The sequence below is a fragment of the Ursus arctos genome, unplaced genomic scaffold (genome assembly GCF_023065955.2).
Source record: "Ursus arctos isolate Adak ecotype North America unplaced genomic scaffold, UrsArc2.0 scaffold_3, whole genome shotgun sequence".
NCBI lineage: Eukaryota > Metazoa > Chordata > Mammalia > Carnivora > Ursidae > Ursus > Ursus arctos.
The window spans coordinates 44867205-44878587 of record NW_026622985.1 but is presented as its reverse complement, the minus strand read 5'-3'; the positions used below and the strand labels follow the sequence as shown (position 1 = coordinate 44878587).

The 11383-nt window shown below is 35.0% G+C and overlaps 1 protein-coding gene across 1 annotated transcript in view; it reads left to right on the top strand.

Annotated features, from left to right (window-relative positions):
- Nucleotides 1-6669, top strand: part of AGMO (alkylglycerol monooxygenase) — a 366688-nt gene extending 360019 nt beyond the window's left edge. The window contains exons 16-18 of the transcript XR_008956466.1: nucleotides 74-162; nucleotides 6267-6333; nucleotides 6447-6669. The gene's annotated coding sequence lies outside the window, so the exon portion shown is untranslated. The remainder of the gene's footprint in view (nucleotides 1-73; nucleotides 163-6266; nucleotides 6334-6446) is intronic.
- The last annotated feature ends 4714 nt before the right edge of the window (nucleotides 6670-11383 follow it).

Sequence of the window (11383 nt, the reverse complement as noted above, 5' to 3'; positions counted from 1 at the left end):
GCTTTACACATAACCCTCTAGAGAGCCTAAGGTGGGCAGTTTTCATGGGTTTCTTCCTCCCCTTCTTTTGCAGCCACTTACTAAGATGGCCATGCAAAGCCCAGGAGCTACAGGCCTCCGCTCAAACCAGAAGGAAGCACAGTGAAGACAGATGAATTCTGAGTAAGTTTGTTGTAAAACATCAGGGGCAAAAAGGGCTCTGGAAATGCAAATGATTATCATTAGAAAGTAATATGTGACTACTGAAGAAACATTTGAAAGAATAATGTGGTTTCGCAAAACAAACCTACAATCTGCATTCAATCAAAACTGACCAAAAATGCTTGCAATGGTTCTTTGTACTGTTGGGAGCCAAATGCTTTCTGGAACTCATGAAGCAAGTTTTACCAAGTGGCACATTACCAACGGAGTATTAGTGAAACAATAACCAGCCTTAGAGTTGACTTTTCCAATAAAAGGGAGACTCTCCAACTGTAATGGCCAAGGCATTGAGAGTGACAAGAATATCGATATACCTGTAAATGCTCACAGATGAGTTTTATGCATTGGTTTGTTTTAGTCTATAGCATGTGTAACTGGACATCTTGCCCACCCAATAGCTTATGCATGAGGAAAATTAAAATTCAATGTACAGAGTTTTGAAAATCATATGGGGCAGAGCTATACTTAGAAGACTGGACTGGAAGAACACATGCCACAAACTGGTGGAACCTGCTTAATCAGATTTGATTCTGAGCCAATTTAATAAGTCTCTTAAATGCAATGGTATTGAAATTCTATTAATCTTATTCTTATAGAAAACAAGACATACATTCTTTCTGGATTGTGGTGTTCACTATTCACCTTTGGATCAGAGCCTAAGTGAGCCAGCCTTTTGGGCTCTAATCTTGACAAAGAAATTTCTAGCCCTGGCTATGATTAAGTCTCAGACAAATCATCTGCCTTCACCCCCCCCCCCCCCCGGTTCACACCTGGCATTCACAAGAAGAGCAGCCTCCTTGGGATCCAGACTGGCAGTCATAAGGCAGAAGCCCCGCTGTCTTTTATGAAAGAAATACTTATCCTGGGGCCATATATCATATATCGCCTAAGTGCATGGCTTAGCAGATGTCATGGACACTCAGAAATCCCAGGCTTCATTCACTCACCTACCAAAAACAGAAATATATTCGTCAATAGTTTTTTTTTTTTTTTCAACAAAATACCATCATAAAGTTAGAATGAAGTTGAGTCTCAGTGTGTTTACTGCCAAAAAACAGACAGGCAAACTGAAAGACCCTAGATTTTCTAACTTAAATATATCATGCCTTTTAGTTTCTATTTATTTTTCTAAGAGAGAGAGTCTGATAAAATTAGTTAAAATCAATACTCAACCAAAATGGTACATTGAAGAATAATATGGTGATGACCTCTTTGAAGATTGATATTAAGGTTATATTATAAAATGAATATAAAATAATTTCATGAATCTTATAGAAATATTCTTCTTCTATATTCTGGAGGAGGTTTAAAAGAATAGATTTTTATTTTATTATATAGTGCCAGTACTACATGTATAACATGCACTCGAATAATCAAACAATTCATTTGTAACTCTCATGATTCCCTTAAATAATCTTTGTTTCCTCCCTTCCTTCCTACCCCCTTGTTTTTCTTTCTTTCCTGTTCTCCAAAGAGAACATTTTATTTACTTTATTTATTTTATTTTCAAGATTTAGAAATTCAGATTCAAATGAGCATACAGGTATTGGAAATACAGATTAAGTATAAAATTATTGTCAAAATATTCAGATTGGTGGTTATGAGATAAAATTAAAGACTGTTTCCCCAGGAGGTATTATTTTTAATAGTGTTTTTAACTTATTAAAACATGCTCTTTTCTGCCTAATTAAAATGTGCTTAACAATCCCATTTTAGAAAACTGTACTTGCAAAGGGCGCATTTATCTAGGTTTATGAGTATTAAAATCTCAATGTTGTCTTTGTGCAGCCCCTCATGGCATTAAAGAGAATTGGTTTTATACAGTTTTTCATTTGAATGCAACTACTGGAGGCTAAAAGGCCTAATTCACTCTCATGTGACTGCAATTTGGCCTCTAAACCTAGAGGCTACAAATAATCAATTTCATGGCTCGTGTATTAACTCATTGAATCTTCACTTGTCCCTACTAAGTAGTATTATCTCTGTTTTCTAGTTGAGGAAAGTGAGCCTTCAAGAGGGTAAGCAACTTGGTAAAAAGTGGTTAAACAGAATCTGCAGGACAACTAGGAGTGCTCAAATCTAAAATCTGGTATATTACCTTGTCTCTCATTGAACTTTATAAAAGCCATGAACAAAATCTAGACAAATAAAGGTATTTAAGTGAAGATGGTACTGATAAAGTAGTCAGCTTTTTCAAGAAAAGCGACTCATCTAAAGTATGAAATAACCATTTTGCATATTGGAAATTGAAGCATCAGAATATTACGACAGGTAATAAAAAATGAATACTGTTGAATAAAATGAATAAAAAAATGTCTACTGTTCTCGTTCACCCTGCAGAATGGATGGGCACTATGAGATGTATTTACTTGGAACTTCTTCCAACTGTGTGAGTTTTGGATATGAAAAATTTTATTTTCTCTGAAGTCAGGAAGGAGCACAGGAAATATGTAAAGAGAAGAGAGTACACATCTAAAGGCAGAACCCACCTCAATTGGCATCATGATTTAAAAAAAAATTAAAACATATTTAAACTAAAGAAATACATTCTCCAATATGTATTTTTATTGTGGTAAAACATACGTAACATAAATTGGCCATTTTATGCTTTTTTAAGTGTACAGTTCAGTAGCATTAAATACATTCACATTATTGTGTAACTATCACCACCACCCATCTCCAGACCTTTTCATCTTCCAAAACTGAAACTACGTACTCATTAAACATTAACTTTCTATTCCTCCTCTCCCTCCATTTCTTGGAAATTACCATTCTACCTTCTGTCTATGATTCTGAGTACTCCAGATATCTCATAGAAGTGGAATCATACCATATCACCATTGTGATGGGCTTATTTCATTTAATATAATGTTTTCAAAATTCACCCATGCTGCAATATTTGCTAGCATTTCCTACTCTTTTAAAGCTGGATATTACATTATATGTGTATCACATTTTGTTTTTCTTTCATTCACTGGTGGACATTTGGTTTGCTTCTACCTTTTGGCCCTTATGAAAATGCTACTATGAAGATGGGTGCACAATGTGTGTTTTTATCTATAATTATAAATTTTAACTAGATACCCTAAGAAGCTTGAGACATCCCTGGGTTCTACATCATTCACTAATATTAAACTTTCCTGTTTACTGTCTTGGGAGCTGCATCTACTAAAACTAAATAGAGCAAATCCAAACAAAACCACTACCATCAAAAAAGCATGTATCTAAATGCTTGTAATTTCATGGTACAGTGAGTATTAAAATTAAAGAAAAATTAAGGGAGGATTCCAATTTAAGATAAAATAGTGGACCTACAAGTCTATCCCCCTTCTTCCTAAAAATCTATTACATCAGGAGAAATAGAATAAAGTATGTATCTAAAAACAAAGAAGAGAATAGGAGGGGAGGGATTAGAAAGCCAGAAAGAAAGCCAATTCATGGATGAGTAATGACTGGTAAAGTAGTACAACATGTGACCCAGTGAAGAATATAGGTAGTGGAGGGCTCTAGCTAAGGAGGAGAGAGGTTTGTATCTGAAGGAGCTCTACAGATAGAAGTGGAAAGTAGGAATGAAATACCAGTATTAAAATAAGAATTAATTGAAATTTTATGTTGATGACTTCTCTGCACTTAGCATGAATGAAATGCCAAGAGCCAGGTGATACCATCCCTGAAAAGAGGAAGGAGAATTCCTCTCCAATAAACTCTGAACAATTTAGGAGTTGGTGCCAGAACAAAGCCTTTTTCCTTTTAGCATTTAATAGTTCCAAAATGTAATGCAACTCTCCTTGCTTGTTCACCTGAAAGCTAAGATTGAGAGTCAAGAATCTCTACTTATGTACAAAGTACATACAGTCATTTTTACGACAGCCTCTTTCTCAGATGAGAAGAGGCACCAAGAAACACCAGATTTATGGGGAAAGTCAGCAAAACAAAAAAGAAACAACAACTTATAAAACAGGGACAGAAAAAAAGCTATAACAAAAATCTATCTTCACTAGGGTGAAGAAATTTGTGCAAACTAGAAACACCACCTTTTTCCCCCTTTCTATTAACTCTATAACATCACCATGAAATTTACATGCACTAAAGGATCCTAAGTGCTTTTAGGGAGAAAAACAGGGGTAGCAAAGGGGTTTCAGTCTCTTCCATTGCAGTACTCTGGTGGAAGATAGGTCTCTCTATATACCTTCCAAGTCAGAGGGAAAAGGAAGTTTAACCTAGAATTCTAAATCAGCTGATCTAACAATGAAGTGGGTACACAGAATAAAGGCATTTAAGGCATACAATGCCTCAGAAAAACTTCCCTAGGAAAATTTCTCTCAGAGAATTTTTTGAGGAAGCACTCTGACAAAATAAGAAATAAGCAGAGAAAAGAAATGGTGGTCCAGCAAACAGTTCGGCTTTTTCAAAAAGATAGTGAGGGGATTTCTTAGGATGAAGCATACAACCATGAAGAGGTTGGCACAGGAAAGAGATCGGCTGAGTAAGGAGGGATGACAGGAGTGGAGTAAAACCGATAATATGATTAAGAACTTGGGAATAGGGGTGCCTGGGTGGCACAGCGGTTAAGCGTCTGCCTTCGGCTCAGGGCGTGATCCCGGCGTTATGGGATCGAGCCCCACATCAGGCTCCTCTGCTAGGAGCCTGCTTCTTCCTCTCCCACTCCCCCTGCTTGTGTTCCCTCTCTCGCTGGCTGTCTCTATCTCTGTCAAATAAATAAAATTAAAAAATCTTAAAAAAAAAAGAATACCTGCATTTAAAAAAAAAAGAACTTGGTAATAATTGAGGACTGGGGGGTATAAAAATGAAAATTAATTTTAATTTGTACCGCAAATATTTGTTTCAGAGACATAGGCGTGGAGACTGGACCCATAATAATAAGTATCATAATATAATTAATAAGTCTTTATAGGCTTTTACTTAGAATGGTTGTTAGTAATGTTGGACAGTATAACCATGGCTGTTGAATAGAATGTGTATGTCATTAACCTTAAAATTATAAAACTGGAGGTTCAGAAGACAAGTAGGAAGGTGGAAAGAGGATAAAGAAAATTGGAGAAATTGGTGGAAGCTCTAATAACTTCTGTTTTACAGAGAGGAGTCAATAGATGCTATTTATGGATTAATAAAATAGATAAAAAATGGGGATTTAAGAAAGCCCTCTGAAACAGAGGGGGAGAGAGATGTAGCAAGGGATGGATATGAGCCAATTGCTTTCTCATCATAACAAATCAGTAGACAATGTCTACATTTTGTGACTCAATAGAGAGTGTTGTAGAAGAAAATTTAGAGATCAAGGTAAGCATTAGTGGAACCCAAACCAGAAAACAGAAAGATTTACTTTGGAAGGAATAGAATTGTTGGTGGGCTGGGAGGGCACTGTTTATTTTCATTATTTTATATTATTTTTATTATATAATCCTCCTTACATTTTTTTGTTTAAAAGGCAACGTGAATATTTATTGTATTTTATGTAAGTCCTTAATTTAAAGGAAAATAAGTACTAGGATGAAGAGATTTGTGCAAACAAACTAGAAACATCACCTTTTCCCCCTTTTCTGTTAACTCAGATATTACCTTTTTTCTTTGCTTGATTTTTTTTTTTCACATTCATAGACCTCACCTCATTAAAAGCAGTGCCCTTTTTCCCATTAGTCTGTAAGATTTTGGAGAGAGCTAATGGATTCCCTAATTGGTAAAAGTACTCTAGATCCAACAAAAAGTGGTTCTAAATCATTGTTTTTTTTTCCCTCTGAGAACATTAGATCTGCATTATCTTTTAGTGTTTATGAAGCACTTTATCAAGACCTTCACAGTAAATCTAACCTGTGAGGCAGGTATGCAATATCCTGTTGTGAAAGTTTAAATGACATGTCTAGGTCATATCGTTGATGAGTGAGTGACAAGTAATAAGAGCCCACATCTTTTTGACGCAGGCAAAAAGTCAAACAAAGTGCCTACACTTTTGTGTCTGAATGCACAGAACCCTGCGAATTCTATCAGAAACCTGTCATTTCAGTAACACTAAAACTGCTCTCCTCTTGTGCTTTCTCCCGTTACAGGAGAATACAAGAGCAACGTGTGCTCGCTACACTCCTATACCGTGCAGAGTGTCCTTTCTGATCACAAGTAGGAAACATTCTTTCATCTGTTCAGTTCTAATCCTGAAAAATTCGCACATTTACATGCTTACTGGCAAAACTGAATCTGGTGCAGATCAGAAACTTGCATCTGTGTTACAGGCCTTGTCCCCATGCAAAAGAGCAAAGCCTGAAGGAACAAGATGATGGACTTCTTTTTGATGCCTCAACCACTGCAAGAGGATGTGTAAATAATAGAATTTATGAGATTCTTTTTTCATTTCTCTCTTGATCATGCAAGTAGATATAAATACTAAAGTAGGCAATTAGACAAAGGTAAATTAGATTGCTATAATGTAATAAAAGGAATTGACAGGCATGTCATGAATTTTGTTAGCCTTTTTTTCTGATGCCATTACATCTTCTAGGACTCCATGCATACTTGACAACATAGGATTAAATACAAATTTCAGAATTAATCTTTCCCATTTTTAACAAAATTCCCAATTCCCAATTCTCTCCAGCCATGAATTCTATATGTTGTTGATGAATTAATTTGAAACCCCTGTTAATTAATATTTCTTCTATATATGATATATATATATATTTAAAGTAAAGTTATACAGTAGTGAAAATGGAATGGTTGATAAGGACTACTCATGTTATTATTACTTTTAAAAATATATTGTAGGGATGCCTGGGTGGGTCAGTCCGTTAAGTGTTCACCTTCGGCTCAGGTCATGATCTCAGGGTGCTGGGATCGAGCCCTGTGTTGGGCTTCCTGCTCCTGGGGAGCCTGCTTCTCCCTCTCACTGCTGTTCATGCTGTCTCTCTCACTATCTCTCTGTCTCTCAAATAAGTAAGTAAAATCTTTAAAGAAATACATTGATATATATATCTTAGATTTCAAAGATCAAAATGCCATGTGAACATAGGTAAACTCCTTTTTTCAACATAATGTCATTTGCGAATTAACAGTAGGAAATGGAAACTTAAGATGGAGGTTAGATCCTATATAGAGAAGAGACAGAATAATAGAACCATAAAGAAATAAAGGAATTAGGGACTATTTTGAAAACAGTCGGATGTTTCCTTATTACTTCATTCCACTTCAAGCACCATAATCCCTACATATAGTAATCCATGAATCCCCCCCGCCAAATAATAATCGTTCTCTGTTTAAAAACTACTGTCCCCTGTGGGACTGCTTAGACTGGCTATAGCAATGCTAAGTACATGAAGTCTAAAAGAAGGGAAAAAAATATTCTCCTTTCCACTGCAAGACAGTCATATTAAACATCTCTTTTCTTTTTTGATACTGACATCTATTGGAAAACAGGAGAATACGTGCATGTTGTTTTTTGAAATCAAATAAAAACCAATTAAACTTAAGGCCTCAATTTAAATTAAAAATTAAGAGTGTATAATAGATTAATCATTTTAATGATACCATTCTCTAACTGTCCCAAAACACAATTATATGAGCTTTCAATCAGACCTCTTTTAAAGCCAGTAGTTATTGCAAATATAATTATATATACTTTAAAACTCATGTGCTCTAGGTAGCGTGTTCATGATTCAAAGTAACAATTGAACATTAGCTAGTGAAAGAAAAGGGTCAAGTTTGATTTAAGTTCAAGTGTTCTCTGTCAGGCTCTCTGAAGATTTTTCTTTCTACCATTATGGATTGATAGCATAAAGAAAGGACAGTTATTTGAAATACTTTAATTGATTCAATTCTATCCTCTTAAAAATATTTAGGGAATATTTTAATTGAGTTTTTCCAAATCTGTTTGGCACTTGGGCTAAATTATGTGTGCCAGTAAAGCATGTATGTTCACTGTGTAACTAGTACCTAAATCTCTCTTCAAATTAAGTAAATCTACTTACTAAACCTACATGGAGTGTTTCATGTCTAAAGGAACTCTCAGACAGCACCAGGGAAGTATAGAACACACAGCCTGTTCGATAAAACAGCCTGTGAAGTATACGTTGAGCTTGGGTGCAGGTTTTACCAAATATCCCATTATTTTCCTTTGAGCTTTTACCAATATAAAAACATCAAGAATGTGAGGGAGAAAAGTATTTTTCTTAAAATTTAACTTCCAAAATGTAAATGTTTGTTTTACAAAAATTACAAACTACATGATTGTTATACAAATGCAAATAGTGTATAGAGTAAGAAGTGATAATTCCTCTTTGCCTCACTTGCTACTTTCCTCCTCCCAGATAACAACAGTTAACTTTAAAAAATGTAAAAATTTTAAAGGAGAAGTAACAATCCCTTCACTGCTATCAGGGAACACTTGTCCTCAATATTTTATGAACATAATTTCAGACTTCTCACATCTGTAAACTAAGATATAAATAAGAAGGATAAAATGTGATCATACTCTTCACATTATTTTAAAATTTGAAATGTATTAAAGTTAACATGACATTTACAGAATTAAAATAAATTGAAATAAAGCCAAAGGAGTCATTGAGCTTTGGATAAATGTTTCTTTACACTAAAAAAATATTAATTCCTAAAGATAGGCCCCACTAAACATGACAGGAAAATCATGAAGATAAAATAAAAGAAATATAAATAAAAATACAATTTTCCTTAAACTACATTTTCAAATGTATGCAGTGTCTATTGGCTCTTTGGTGTGCAAGATCTTTATCATTTGTAAACTTAAACTCCCAACTTCCTTTTCAATCCTTACCCCATTTTTTTAGCCTTGTTAGTTGTACATAGTCATGTTTCTATAATTACAAGTACCACTATTTAGCAGTTTCACCTATTTTTTATTTCATTTATATATTTTTATTATGTTATATTCACATTTCTTTTACCACTGCATTCATAGTTTTCTTTTGGATCTCAAGGTGACGATCTGTGGGCCAGATAATATAGCTTAATTTCAATTTGTGTTCCAGGGAATAAATCTTACTCATAGTGATATAAGAAATCAATGTGACTTCAAAATTTTTTAGAGTTGATACTATATAAAAGACCAAAAGATGGAGCATTTATTCCATAAAAACAGATGACATTTTTGCTCTTCCTATAAAATGACATATACCATGCTTTTTCTTTGTTTTTGCTTGTTTGTTTGTTTGTTTGTTTAATCTATACAGGGGTGGAATCCTTTCAACAAGCTCCTTTCCATGTACTTGGCCTCTCCAGAGTGTACAGAGAACTTTATTCAATAGAACAAAGGTGAAAAAAATATCAAATTCAGTAAAAAAAAAAAAAAGATACATAGATGAAAGATAGATGATAGATAGATAGATGATAGATAGATAGATAGATAGATAGATAGATAGATAGATAGATAATAGCCAAAGAGAAGCTATGAAGAAATATTTTACCTTTTAAAGCAGATGCAACGGGATATAATTATTTCAGAAGCCCTTCTCTTTGAGATTTGCCTCTCATCTAAATTATTTATGTCTATCAGTTAGGATGGTAAGATGTTTCAGATCTAACAGCTTTACCAGATAGTGTTTGTATCTGGATGCAAAGGAGAGGAACACAGCAGAATACCAACTTCTTCCTCAGTATGTCACCTATCTGTTCCTCCATGCATTATGGACTCTGAAAAAGCATCATTCTTCTCTCCAGCATGTGGAGGCAGCGAGATGCTCAACTGAGTCCTCAAAGTCCGTTCCTACCATAATGGGACTGGGAATTGTGGAACTCTACTGGATCTCTCACACTTAACTTTCAAAAAAGAATGTTTCCAAACACCAGTGGAAGTCTTAGGGTTGCATCCTGTCGACAAATGTTGCTCTTCACTCCAACTAAGTCAAACGTATGGTTTTCTTTAGGTCTTGATGTTTTAGTCAATCAAAGCGCAATCGGTGGATCTACCTCATGTTTTCCAAGGCCTAAAAATGACTATTGCACTCTCACTTCTGATACTGTCTGTGAGACTAAAAGTAACTAAGTATGTACTTCAACCTGACCCTAAGACACTTGTGGAAGAAACTTGAATTGGAATTGTTTAAGCAACACATCCTTACCTAGTGATACTCACTTACTGAGATTTACTTGATGTCTGGCATATATCCACTGTGGACAGCTCCCTACCTCTGTCAGATGTTAGCAACCCTGTGCTCAAAGGGTAGCCATACACACTTCCTACCTCCTCATTCCTGACTGAGCTATCCTCAGGGTTACAATGAAGACTATAGTTTAATTTAGGATTTCTTGGCTACAAACAATTAACAAATTTAATCTGCAACATCTGTGCCTCCAAGTCTTATTGTGGTGAATAGAACTCTCTGGTATGTCTTTGTGTTGCAACCCAAAAGAAGAGCATTCTTCACTGCCTTATGAGATGTAGTTATAAATTTGAGATTATACCAGGCCTTCAGTACTTGTTCCATATGTGGCCTCTAGTGCTGGGCCACAGAGATGGTTACTTAGATATGGGGCTTTATCACCATCTCTGAGATAGTGCATCTCTTGACTATTTCTGATATTCTTTAAACTCAACTCACAACTGTGGCATGACACTTTCCACGAATTTTTCAAGTTTCTTAAAAATTATTTCAAGGTTTATAATAGTCAAAAGAAAGACAATTTAAATGTTAATTAATAAGAAATTCGTTAAAAATAATTTATGATACACACATGTAGTGGAATGCTAGGCAACTAATTAAATAATCATGCAAATCTTTTTGTTATTAACATGAAAAGACATAGTAAGTTGCTTAGTGGAAGAAAGTCATAGTTAAATACATTAAAATAGACAAATCTCCCATGCAGAATAATTCCAACTAATTTATATAGATACTCTGCCCTCAAGGAACTGGAACTTATATCCCCACAACATAAGTGTAGTCTGTGCATAGTGACTTCCTTCCAAAGAGTACAGTATGGGAAGGGGGAAAAAGTATATACTTCAGGGGCACCTGGATCACTCAGTTGATTAAGTGTCTGCCTTTGGCTCAGGTCATGATCTCAGGGTCTTGGGATCAAGCACCACATAGGGCTCTCCGTTAAGTGGGCAGTCTGCTTCTCCTTCTCAGTCCCCCTCTGTGCTATAAATAAATAAATAAACAAACAAATAAATAAATAAATACAAATCTTAAAAAAAAAGTAC